The sequence below is a fragment of the Salmo trutta genome, chromosome 6 (assembly GCF_901001165.1).
Source record: "Salmo trutta chromosome 6, fSalTru1.1, whole genome shotgun sequence".
NCBI classification, from domain to species: Eukaryota; Metazoa; Chordata; class Actinopteri; order Salmoniformes; family Salmonidae; genus Salmo; species Salmo trutta.
Genome location: NC_042962.1, coordinates 25,784,230 through 25,796,922, shown reverse-complemented (window position 1 = coordinate 25,796,922; position 12,693 = coordinate 25,784,230). Strand labels below are relative to the sequence as shown.

The following is a 12,693-nucleotide window of genomic DNA, read 5'->3' as shown; positions in this document are numbered from 1 at the left end:
GCACTTGAACCCTGTGTATACAGCTTTAGGATGGATGAGGCCTAATGCTCTCTCCAGGAGTAGATTAGTGGTCAGTAAAGTGGTCCTTTGTGGTGTGTTTATTTGCCCCTCAGTAGCTCTGTCCCCTGACACACTGGGAAGCAGGGGCCACTGGGCCAGGTAGTCCTAGTCTGTTTTCTGCCTTGTCATGCCTGGTCATGAAGTATAATGGAGTAGCGTTATTTAATAGAGTAGCACCACTTCCTCCTGTTTCGGCTCACAACGAGGCTCGAACCCCAGGACCTCTGCCTTGCTGGCACACGTGACCGCCCCACTCAAAGCATCTTACCTGTCGGCGCCACCAAAATGTTTGGTGGCACAAGTGACGTCACTTCAGGCTGATGAGTAAGGTTCACACATCCCCATGTGCTACACAAACAAGTGGGGCTCAAATAAACAGTAAAGGCCGCCTCTCTATCCATTGATAGCGGTGGAAAAATAATGCCAAATGAGTCACAGCATAGGATGTCAGTGAGACGTTTTAGTCAGATCTTGACTTAACAAAGCTGTAATTAAGAGAGTATTACAAATGTATTGTCTTATACATTAAATGGAAGCTTTGAAATATACACGATATCGGTCCAAAAGGAATAAAAAACTGCTTCTTGACCTGCAACCGTTGGTGTTAACTCGAGAAGAGACGGCATGCGGCTCTCAACTGCACAACTCACTGAACAAGCCTGCCATTCTCTGGGGTTGCATCCCAAATGGCACCCTGTTCCCTGTATAGTCCACTACTTTCGACCCGGGCCAAGTAGTGCACTATGTAGGGAATAGGGTGCCATTTGGGACACATCGCTGGTATGTCCAATGCTATGCTAAAGGTCACATCTGGATGGATATCATATGCTTTCTGCTGACATATCCCTTTCACTGTGACATCTGTCCAATGGGATAGAATTAGAGAGAAAAATTCAACACACTCCATATTGCCAAGTACTCCATTTATGTTATTTGTGTAATGTAGACATTACAGGCCATTGCATGATATTTCATTGAGATCATGAAATTACCTTTTGGAAAAAGACTATTCCAGTATTACAATACACATTTGTTGTCATGTCTCAATCAGTGTGTAGCTGAAGACAAACAAATGCATACAGTTCATAACAGATTGTTTAGTATAACATTATTACAGTACAATAATGTCTCAGAAATGAATACCAATATGTATAGTCTTTGTTTGTTTGTCATGTGAGACTGTATACTGTATTATTGTGTGTGTGTGTTTGTGTGTGTGTGTGTGTGTTTGTGTGTGTGTGCTTGTGTTGCCTGCCTGCCTTGGTGTGCACCTCTCTGACTGCAGTAGATCTCAGGTCTGGAACAAACAGTAGTTCCTCCTTTATTGGGGTGAGATCTGGGGCTTAGAGGGTGCCAAGTAGGGACCGGTACCCCTTTCTTTCTCCTCCAGAATGGCTTTGGCTCCAGAGGTGCTTTTGATGTGTGCTTTGGCTCTCTGAGTTCTACTTTGGAATATGTTCTTGGGAGACCATCGGTTACTTGCCTCCAGGCTGAATCTCAATCCCTAGGATCCTAGCCCTCTTTGATGAAATACTTTCGGGAGCTGCTAACCCCACTGATGTCCATGTGCACCACCACCTCCCTCCATCACTCCTTCCCCCTCCCCACTGTTTCCCCTGTCCTCCCCCGCTCCTAGGATTCTCTTTGAGAGACTCATATAACAAGGACTTTATCTCGGTGTAGTCTGGGTCAGATAAGCACAAGCTTTCACAAACAGACAGGAGAATGACTCGTGCACAGTAAATTGGCCAGTGTTGATTTTTCAGTTTAACATTTCTAGTGTTGATTCAGGAGTAAGAGTGAAATGTAAGAGTGAAATTAACACTCAGTGGTGTAAAATAACCCCCAGTGTTGGTGTTAATAACCAGAGTTATTGTTTTACACCGTGGAGAGTAAAACAGTCCCATCGAAATCACACCCATCGTTATCATATTTCCCAGCATGCTCTACTGCAGGTAGATGTTTTAGGATCGTTTTTAATACCTGTGTTTTTGCATGTACAGTGCCTTCGGAAAGTATTCAGGAACCTTGACTTTTTCCACATTTTGCTAAGTTACAGCCTTATTCTAAAATGTATTACAAAAAATCCTTAGCAATCTACACACAATATCCCATAATGACAAAAGTGAAAACATTTTTGCAAATGTATATATATTTTTTAAATGAACCTTATTTACATAAGTATTCAGACCCTTTGCTATGAGACTCGAAATTGAGCTCAGGTGCATCCTGTTTCCATTAATCATCCTTGAGATGTTTCTACAACTTGATTGGAGTCCACTTGTGGTAATTAGACATGATTTAGAAAGCACACACCTGTCTATATAAGGTCCCACAGTTGACAGTGCATGTCAGAGCAAAAACCAAGCCATGAGGTCGAAGAAATTGTCTGTGGAGGTCCGAAACTGGATTTTGTCTAGGCTCAGATCTGGGGAAGGGTACCAAAAAGTGTCTGCAGCATTGAAGGTCCCCAAGAACACAGTGGCCTCTGTCATTCTTAAATGGAAGAAGTTTGGAACCACCAAGACTCTTCCTTAGTGCTGGCCAAACTAAGTAATTGGGGGAGAAGGACCTTGGTCAGGGAGGTGACCAATAACCCGATGGTCACTCTGACAGAGCTCTACAGTTGATCTGTGGAGATGGGAGAAACTTTCAGAAGGACAACCATCTCTGCAGCATTCCACCAATCAGGCCTTTATGGTAGAGTGATCAGACGGAAGCCACTCCTCAGTAAAAGGCACGTGACAGCCCACTTGGAGTTTGCCAAAAGGCACCTAAAGATTCTCAGACCATGAGAAACAAGATTTTCTGGTCTGATGAAACCAAGATTGAACTATTTGGCCTGAATGCCAAGCGTCACATCTGGAGGAAACCTGGCACCATTACTATGGTGAAGCATGGTGGTGGCAGCATCATGCTGTGGGGATGTTTTTCAGCAGCAGGGACTGGGAAACTAGACAGGATGGAGGCAAAGATGAACGGAGCAAAGTACAGAGAGATCCTTGATGAAAACCTGCTCTAGAGCACTCAGGACCTCAGACTGATGCAAAGAATCACCTTCCAACAGGTCAACGACCCTAAGCACACAGCCAAGACAACGCAGAGGTGATTTCGGGACAAGTCTCTGAATGTCCTTGAGTGGCCCAGCCAGAGCCCGGATTTGAACCCGATTGAACATCTCTGGAGAGACCTGAAAATAGCTGTGCAGCAACGCTCCCCTTCCAACCTGACAGAGCTTAAGAGGATCTGCAGAGAAGAATGGGAGACCCTCCCTAAATAAAGGAGTGCCAAGCTTGTAGCATCATACCCAAGAAGGCTTGAGGCTGTAATTGCGACCAAAGGTGCTTCAGCAAAGTACAGAGTAAAGGGTCTGAATACTTATGTAAATGTGATATTTCAGTTGTTGTTTTTTTATAGATTTGCAAACATTTCTAAAAACCTGTTTTTTCTTTGTCATTATGGGTAATTGTGTGTAGATTGATGATAAAAACAACAACAATTTAATCAATTTTAGAATAAGGCTGTAACCTAACAAAATATGGAAAAAGTCAAAGGGTCTGAATACTTTAATTTTATGATACACAAAGATAAATATCATACATTTATTTTAGATGTATTGCACCTGTTACTGAGATGATTGTCCCAGTTTAAATGGTTTAGGTAGTCTTCTTATCAACTTTCCTAAACCTGACAGTCATTCTGAATGCAGGTTGCGGGTGAAAATGAAATCTGTTGGATATCCTAACTATGCTTGGATTCCAATATTACACAGCACTTTGCAAGCCAGCATAAAATGACTTGAAAGCCTGATGTGGCTTGTAAACCAGGAGTTTCCTAACACAACTGTGTTAGGGTAAAACTAGGCCATCAAAGTAAGGCCTTATGATATACACTGAGTGTACAAAACATTAAGGACACCTGCTCTTTCCATGACATAGACTGACCAGGTGAATGCAGGTGAAAGCTATGAGCCCTTATTGATGTCACTTGTTAATTAAATCCACTTCAATCAGTGTAGATGAAGGGGAGGAAACAGCTAAAAGAAGGATTCTTAAGCCTTGAGACAACTGAGACATGGATTGTGTATGTGGGCTATTCAGAGTGTGAATGGGCAAGACAAAAGATTTAAGTGCCTTTGAAAGGGGTATGGTAGTAGGTGCCAGGCACACCGGTTTGTGTCAAGAACTGCAATACTGCTGGGTTTTTTCACGCTCAACAGTTTCCTGTGTGTATCAACAATTGACTCAACTGTGGGAATCATTGGAGTCAACATGGGTCAGCATCACTATTGAACGCTTTCGACACCTTGTAGAGTCCATGCCCCGTCAAATTGAGGCTGTTCTGAAGGCCTAGAGGGAGTGTAAATCAATATTATAAAAGTGTTCCTGTATACTGTATGTATGTGGTCAGGGATAGCTTGTGCCTGTAATCCAATAGTGTATTTCATCAACACTTAGGGTGAAAAATATTCAGTTCAATGAGAGCTTTATAGAGGGCACTACAAAGTAAACATAGATTGTACAAACTGAAGTTTCTTCTGGGAATAGTAATTCTATTCTATTCTATTATACAAAATTATAAGCAGGAAGCATGATTTGGCCAATCAGTGACAGTGACAACAGCAAAGCATGCCCAGTCAAAGGTCCACTGTAAGACACACAGCAAAATCAATGGCATACATTTATATCTGAAAGTGTTAAAGGGATGCTTCTGGATTTTATCTACTTCCCCAGTCAGATGAACTCGTCGATACCATTTGTCTCTGCGTCCAGTGTGAAGGAAGTTTGAGGTCGTTTTTGTGAGCCAATGCTAACTAGCTTTAGTGCAATGACTGGAAGTCTATGGGTATGCCACACTATTGATCACGAGAGTGATTAGTCAATTTTACCTAGTCGTAATTATCTACATAGGACTAGACACCAGAGGTCTCAATCTCTGCGATACAGCTTTAAAAAAAATAACAACATTGAAATAAATGCTTACGGGGCATTGATTTGACCATGATTCTGCATCTTTTCTTTTTGTACCTCTCAGGGGACAGTGTGATGCAGTCCCCCACTAACACAACTTATGCAGTCAAGATTCCCACCTTTGGGGAATTTGCAGGGGTCAGTACGGCCGGAGTGCAATGGCCGAGCCTGGGTGCCTCTGCTACAACATAGCAGTGACATGTTCTGTTATTGTGACACCTAAATAGGACGATCATACGATGCGTCTCAAATGGCCCCCCATAGCCCTCTGTGCAAAAGTAGTGCACTATATGGAGATTAGGGTACTGTTTGGGACACACCCATAGACCACGGGACAACATGACCTCTTGACCACACACACACAGTCAAATCCTGCTTAAACGATCATTTGTGATTTTTGCCAAACCCCCACCTCTCCATTGATTGATACAGACCCCTGTACGCCTCTTTTACTATACCATTTCCATGCATATTGATTATGTATATTGATCACACCTAACCCAACAGGAAAGCTTTTCCCCCTCCTTACCGTAACATTAGGTCTCATTCAGAAGGCTGTGGCCCAGGGGACCACTTTTCCAGTTTCCCTATCATAAGAAGCTTGACGCATCACATAATTCCCCCTCATACGTGAATGGGACTTTATAGAGGGTATACCCAGAGCAAGTGGCCTATGTCAGTTGGTTGTTTCTCAGGTTGAATGTGTAATGAAACAGACAGGTAAAACTGTTGTAAGAAGGCTGCTATGTAACAATGCGTAGTCTATCTACTCTCTGCAATTACACACTACGTACCTAATGTAAAGTGGGACCCAGTTATACATAGGCCTACTTTAGGCTTATCTGAATCTCATGGTAAACATAAATATATTTCAATTTGTTAGAGATATGGGAATGGGATTTTAAATACCAATTTAACTTTACCCGAATAAGTGAAATGTAGATCACGAAGACACCCCACACTCCAAGAGAAAGCACAGGACGAATGACGCTACAGCATGAAGCTAGTTGAGAGAACGCCAAGAGTGTGCAAAGCTGTCATCAAGGCAAAGTGTGGCTAGTTCGAAAGAATTTCAAATATAATATATATTTTGATTTGTTTAACACTTTTTTGGTTACTACATGATTCCAAATGTGTTTTTTTTTTTTTTTTTTTGATGTCTTCACTATTATTCTACAATGTAGAAAATAGTACAAATATAGAAAAACCCTTGAATGAGTAGGTGTGTCCAAACTTTTGACTGGTACTGTACATATACAGTGCCTTCGGAAAGTATACAGACCCCTTGACTTTTTTCACATTTTGTTAGGTTACAGCTTTATTCTAAAATGGATTACCGTAATTTCCGGACTATTGAGCGCACCTGAATATAAGCCGCACCCACTGAATTAAAAAAAATATATTATTTTGAACATAAATAAGCCGCACATGTCTATAAGCCGCAGGTGCCTACCAGTACATTGAAACAAATTAACTTTACACAGGCTTTAACGAAACACGGCTTGTAACAAAAATAAATAGGCTTTAACGAAACACGGCTTGTAACAAAAAATAAAAAATTAGCAGTAAGCTTTAGTTGTCTTTTTGCACTGAGTCAATTCCTCACGCTGCTGTTTCCAACGTCTTATCATCGATTCATTAAGACCAAGCTCCCGTGCAGCAGCTCTATTTCCTTTTCCAACAGCCAGATCAATCGCCTTCAACTTGAAAGCTGCATCATATGCATTTCTCCGTGTCTTTGCCATGATGAGGGTGACAAAATGACTACCGTAATCAGAATGATGGGAAGTTTAAGAGTGCTCGATATAATCTAAACAGTAAACAAAAAAATTATTTGACCTTAACCCGTTCGGCAATTTCATTGGTCTAATGAAAGCTTCATGCCGGCAAAAAACTGAGCACGTCACAGAATGTGTTTTTTTGGAGAAAAAAAATGTGAAAGCGGGAAAAATCCATATATTAGCCGCGTCATTGTTTATGTCGCGAGGTTCAAAGCGTGGAAAAAAGGTTGCGGCTTATAGTCCGGAAATTACGGTAAATAGTTTTTTCTCCCTCATCAATCTACCCACAATACCCCATAATGACAAAGCAAAAACTGTTTTTTGGAAATTTTAGCAAATGTATTAAAAAACAAAAAATGTAAATATTACATTTACATGAGTATTCAGACCCTTCACTCAGTACTTTGTTGAAGCACCTGTAGCAGTGGTTACAGCCTCAAGTCTTGGGTATGATGCTACAAGCTTGGCACACCTCTATTTGGGGAGTTTCTCCCATTTTTCTCTGCAGATCCTCTCAAGCTCTGTCAGGTTGGATGGGGAGCGCTGCTGCACAGCTATTTTCAGGTCTCTCCAGAGATGTTTGATCAGGTTCAAGTCCGGGCTCTGGCTGGGCCACTCAAGGACATTCAGAGACTTGTCCCGAAATCACCCCTGCGTTGTCTTGGCTGTGTGCTTAGGGTCATTGTCCTGCTGGAAGGTGATCCTTTGCCCCAGTCTGAGGTCCTGAGCGCTCTAGAGCAGGTTTTCATCAAGGATCTCTCTGTACTTTGCTCTGTTCATCTTTCCCTCTATCCTGACTAGTCTCTATGTCCCTGACGCTGAAAAACATCCCCACAGCATGATGCTGCCACCACCATGCTTCATTGTAGGGATGGTGCCAGGTTTCCTCCAGATGTGACGCTTGGCATTCAGGCCAAAGAGTTCAATCTTGGTTTCATCAGACCAGAGAATCTTATTTCTCATGATCTGAGAGTCTTTAGGTGGCTTTTGGCAAACTCCATGCGGGCTATCATGTGCCTTTTACTGAGGGGTGGCTTCCGTCTGGCCACTCCACCATAAAGGCCTGATTGATAGAGTGCTGCAGAGATGGTGGTCCTTCTGGAAGGTTCTCCCGTCTCCACAGAGGAACTCTATAGTTCTGTCGGAGTGACCATTGGGTTCTTGGTCACCTCCCTGACAAGGCCCTTCTCCCAGGATTGCTCAGTTTGGCTGGGCGTCTAGCTCTAGGAAGAGTCTTGGTGGTTCCAAACTTCTTCCATTTAAGGTTAATGGAGGCCACTGTGTTCTTGGCAACCTTCAATGCTGCACAATTTTTTTGGTACGCTTCCCCAGATCTGTGCCTCGCCACAATCCTGTCTCGGACCTCTACGGACAATTCCTTTGACCTCAAGGCTTGGTTTTTGCTCTGACAAATACTGTCAACTGTGTGCCTTTCCAAATCATGTCCAATCAATTGAATTTACCACAGGTGGACTCCAATCAAGCTGTAGAAACATCTCAAGGATGATCAATGGAAATAGGATGCACCTGAGCTCAATTTCGAGTCTCATAGCAAAGGGTCTGAATACTTATGTAAATAATGTATTTCTGTTTTTGTTTTTTTATACATTTGTAAAAATGACTAAAAACATGTTTTAGATTTTGTCGTTATGGGATATTGAGTGTAGTTTGCAGAGTTTTTTTAAATACATTTTAGAATAAGGCTGTAAAGTAACAAAATGTGGAAAAAGTCAAGGGGTCTGAATACTTTCCGAAGGCACTGTATATACCATTGTAATGTTTGGGATCACTTAGAAATTACCTTGTTTTTGAAAGAAAAGCCATTTTTTTGTACATTTTTTGTCCCACAAAACACCAGTCTCAATGTCAACAGTGAAGAGGCGACTCAGGGATGCTGGCCTTCTAGGCAGAGTTCCTCTGTCCAGTGTCTGTGTTCTTTTGCCCATCTTAATCTTTTATTTTTATTGGCCAGTCTGAGATATGGCTTTTTCTTTGCAACTCTGCCTAGAAGGCCAGCATCCCGGAGTTGCCTCTTCACTGTTGACGTTGAGACTGCAGTTTTGCTGGTACTATTTAATGAAGCTGCCAGTTGAGGACTTGTGAGGCGTCTGTTTCTCAAACTAGACACTAATGTACTTGTCCTCTTGCTCAGTTGTGCACTCCTCTTTCTATTCTGGTTAAAGCCAGTTTGCGCTGTTCTGTGAAGGTGGTAGTACACAGCGTTGTACAAGGTCTTCAGTTTCTTGGCAATTTCTCGCATGGAATAGCCTTCATTTCTCACAACAAGAATAGACTGATGAGTTTCAGAAGAAAGTTATTCGTTTCTAGCCTTTTTTAGCCTGTAATCGAACCTACAAACGCTGATGCTCCAGATACTCAACTAGTCTAAAGAAGGCCAGATTTATTGCTTCTTTAATCAGTACAACAGTTTTCAGCTGTGCTAACATAATTGCAAAAGGGTTTTCTAATGATCATTTAGCCTTTTTAAATGATAAACTTGGATCTTCTAAAACAAAGTGCCATTGGAACACAGGAGTGATGGTTGCTGATAATGGGCCTCTGTACACTGTGTTCTTGGCACAGTGTACAGCGGCCGTTTCCAGCTACAATAGTCCTTTACAACATTAACAATGTCTACACTGTATTTCTGATCAATTTGATGTTATTTTAATGGACAAAAATGTGCCTTTCCTTGAAAAACAAGGACATTTCTAAGTGACCCCAAACTTTGAATGGTAGTGTATATATATATATATATATATATATATATATATATATATATATATATATATATATATAATGTTCATATTTATAGAATGTGTGTATGGTTTATTACATTAACTCATACTGAAATAAACCATGCTCACCTTATCCTTAATACTGCTTATTTATCATGCTCTATTTATTGTTTGTGAAAAAGGTCTAAACCCAATCGTTAATAGGGCGCCTTGTGCTGATGCCCAGCCACTGGTGTTGAAACTATCTTAAGTAACAAGACAACACTGACACTCAAAATCGCAAACTTCATCCTAAGGAGTATTGGTATAAGTGAAATATTAGTATTTGCCAATTCTTGCAATTGAATGTACAACGGTCCATTCGTTCCAACCATGTCTACACCGTCTCAGGAAACTGCGGCCCGGAGCAGAGAAGAGAAAGGGAGGGCAGGCGGGGGAGAATAGAAAGAGAGGGAGGTAGAGAGCGAGGGAGCCCGATCCGAAGGGAGGAGTCAGGCGAGGGAAAGAGCAGCTGGAGTTCTACACTTCGCCCTCTTCTCCTCGAAAGGCATACTTAATGTAATAACAACAGTCCACACGTTTTTGTAAACACTTATGTTGTCTTATTCATACAGGTTCATCATCGGCCATCGTCAGGTATGCAGGGTGGCTCACGGTATTAGTTCAGTGTTCGCTCTATTCAGAAAACTGTGAAAAGGAGAAAGACGCGGAAAAAGAAGGAAAAGTCTGGCAGAGCGGTTTTGGAGTTGGAGTCTCACAGGCAACTCCAGAGCGCGAGAGGCACATCTGCAACAAGCGAAAAAAATACTTCACTTAAGAGAAGAAGACAGAAAATATCAAGAATTATTGGAGGGAAACATCCTTCGAACACGTAAGTGCAAAAAACACGACGAGGCATGATGAACTGTTTCCTTTGAACCTTTTGCTCTTTGCTGGCTTTGAAAGTTTTGAGGGAGAAAACACGAAGTCTATTCAAAAACTGTCAGAGGTATCACGTTTCAAATAAGCTGGAATTTCATTGAAGTCCACAAATCGGAGGGTGGTGATGAAATAATAAAATTGTATGAAAACTCAACTTATTCACCTTATTCACAAATATTATCACACAAAATTACTATTTATTTTCCTGCATGTTTTCTGGTTGTTTTCTACTTTCTTTAAAGTTACAAGTTGACCCATTGCAAATTTTCTCAACTTTGCTGATGTAATTTCCAAGGTGATAGAAACTCACACTCACTCTGTTTAATTCAACACAATGGTTGTTAAAGTGCGTTTAAACTTATTTTATGGAAGGTTGAAGCTTTTCTTTTTGTAAACACTTTAATGCAAAAGTAATTGCATTGTTGAGAAGTGTGGGCTGAAACAGCTTTGGGAACTTCCACTACAGACACAAAACTTTTTGGACTTTTGCCTAAAGAGACGCACGGGGCATGCATATTTAGGCCTACATGTGATCATATTTCAGCGCGATTTTACCAAGACGTGCTGGTTATCGATTCGGTCTCATCCATTATGCCTAATATGAGTTATGACTGCATTACGAAAATGTATGGAACATTTTCCTGAATCGAGTATAGACTATTCTGATAACAATCTAATGCAACCACTGATGTCTCCATTTCTACAATCAAAATATGAATGTTGGAAAACAAGTAGGCCAACATTTATTTTACAAGGCACAGCTTCAAGATTAAACAGGCCTTCAGACCTATATAATCAGCATTGTATCGAGTTTGACAGTAGTAGAACATTGACTGGGTTATATCAAATTAAATAGAAAAGTTCTAAATATAACATTTAATTTCTGAGTTGAAATACAGGATATGCTACTAATATTAGCGCGGGCACATTTGGATACTTCCCCCAAATATTTTATTGCCCTTATTATAATCAGGCCTAATTATTCGGCCTATAATTTTTAGTCTTTTATGCATTGAGTTTTCTGCGTATGTACTTTTCGGTCCGTTATGTATCATGGCAGCACCCCTCCACATGTGGAGATATTTGTTTTAAACTTTTCTTTCTGCTCCCTGCCAGCTGTTCCACATTTTATCTGCTTGTCGGATTCGCTGTGAGTGACTGGTGGACCGTTTGTGTCTCGGGTTTCACGCCGCCATACAAACGACGAAGGTTCGAGGCGTTCAGCCGTGCGGTGACGGCTCAGCCAAACCTTCTTTGACACTTGGCAAATTATTAACGGAGATCTAACTGCCTTGAGAACGAGCAGTAAGAGTTGAATGCAAAACAATAGAAGTTTAAGAGCTTGTGCAGATAAAAAGCTTCCCCCCCCCCTCGGGTTAAGAACATGGTCATCTGGACTGGACTATGCCAGTTTAATGGCCTTGTGAAAAATCTGTCATGTGCTGCCTTTTTAAAAAAAAATTGTCATGCGGGTTTTTTATACAATTCTTAAGGTGGTAATTTGTAAATAAATAAATACACTGCAAGAACATATAACCCACTTAATTTAGTGATTGTTTTTACACAGATATTTTTTTTTATGCATACTTTTGTTTGCATGAGCCGAAATTATGCACTTATTTCTGAAATCATATGCTTATTAGGCTAGCCTACTGAATAATAATTTAATTGATAAAGGAAACGGCTCAACTATTTTGCTGAAATAATATTTGGTAAGTGTGAACATCAAGGAATATATAAACCTTTCTTTTAGCCTACTTCTCAATAGATTATTGTTCCTAATCAAAACATGTGTTTGGTACAGTAATATAGTGCATTGTTATCCTTATCTAGCCAGGACATTTTTATTAATGCATTTTTGCCTTTTAATCAACAGGAACAACGTTTTTGGCTTCCACAAATCCTAATGTTATACCTCAATTCGATAAGACCTACCTGCATTTTATTTAAAAATTATAATCTGTTATTTTATTTCCAGATGATGCAATGGACTTAAAAAAAATAATACAATTTATATATTTCGGGTTTTTTGCTATTGAGTTTCATTTACCGCAATAGTAGTGATTGATTGTCGACAGAAATCTCTTTGACAGAGTGCATTTTTCCTGAAGAATGTGTGATTACTTACCTCCAGATTTAATGATCACAAAAGCAACATGAAATTATATTAATTTGAACTCTATTTAGCCTTAATGGATGGCAGATATTTTCCATGAGAAAACG

General features: G+C 40.6%; 1 protein-coding gene and 1 pseudogene across 3 annotated transcripts in view; one reads left to right on the top strand and one right to left on the bottom strand.

The window, feature by feature from the left end:
• Positions 1-5,091: 5,091 nt before the first annotated feature.
• LOC115196492 (uncharacterized) lies at positions 5,092-5,220 on the bottom strand (annotated as a pseudogene).
• Positions 5,221-10,001: 4,781 nt separating this feature from the next.
• Positions 10,002-12,693, top strand: part of LOC115195730 (transcriptional activator GLI3) — a 136,569-nt gene continuing 133,877 nt past the window's right edge. For all 3 annotated transcript variants that reach the window (XM_029755900.1, XM_029755901.1, XM_029755899.1), the window contains exon 1: positions 10,002-10,420. The gene's annotated coding sequence lies outside the window, so the exon portion shown is untranslated. The remainder of the gene's footprint in view (positions 10,421-12,693) is intronic.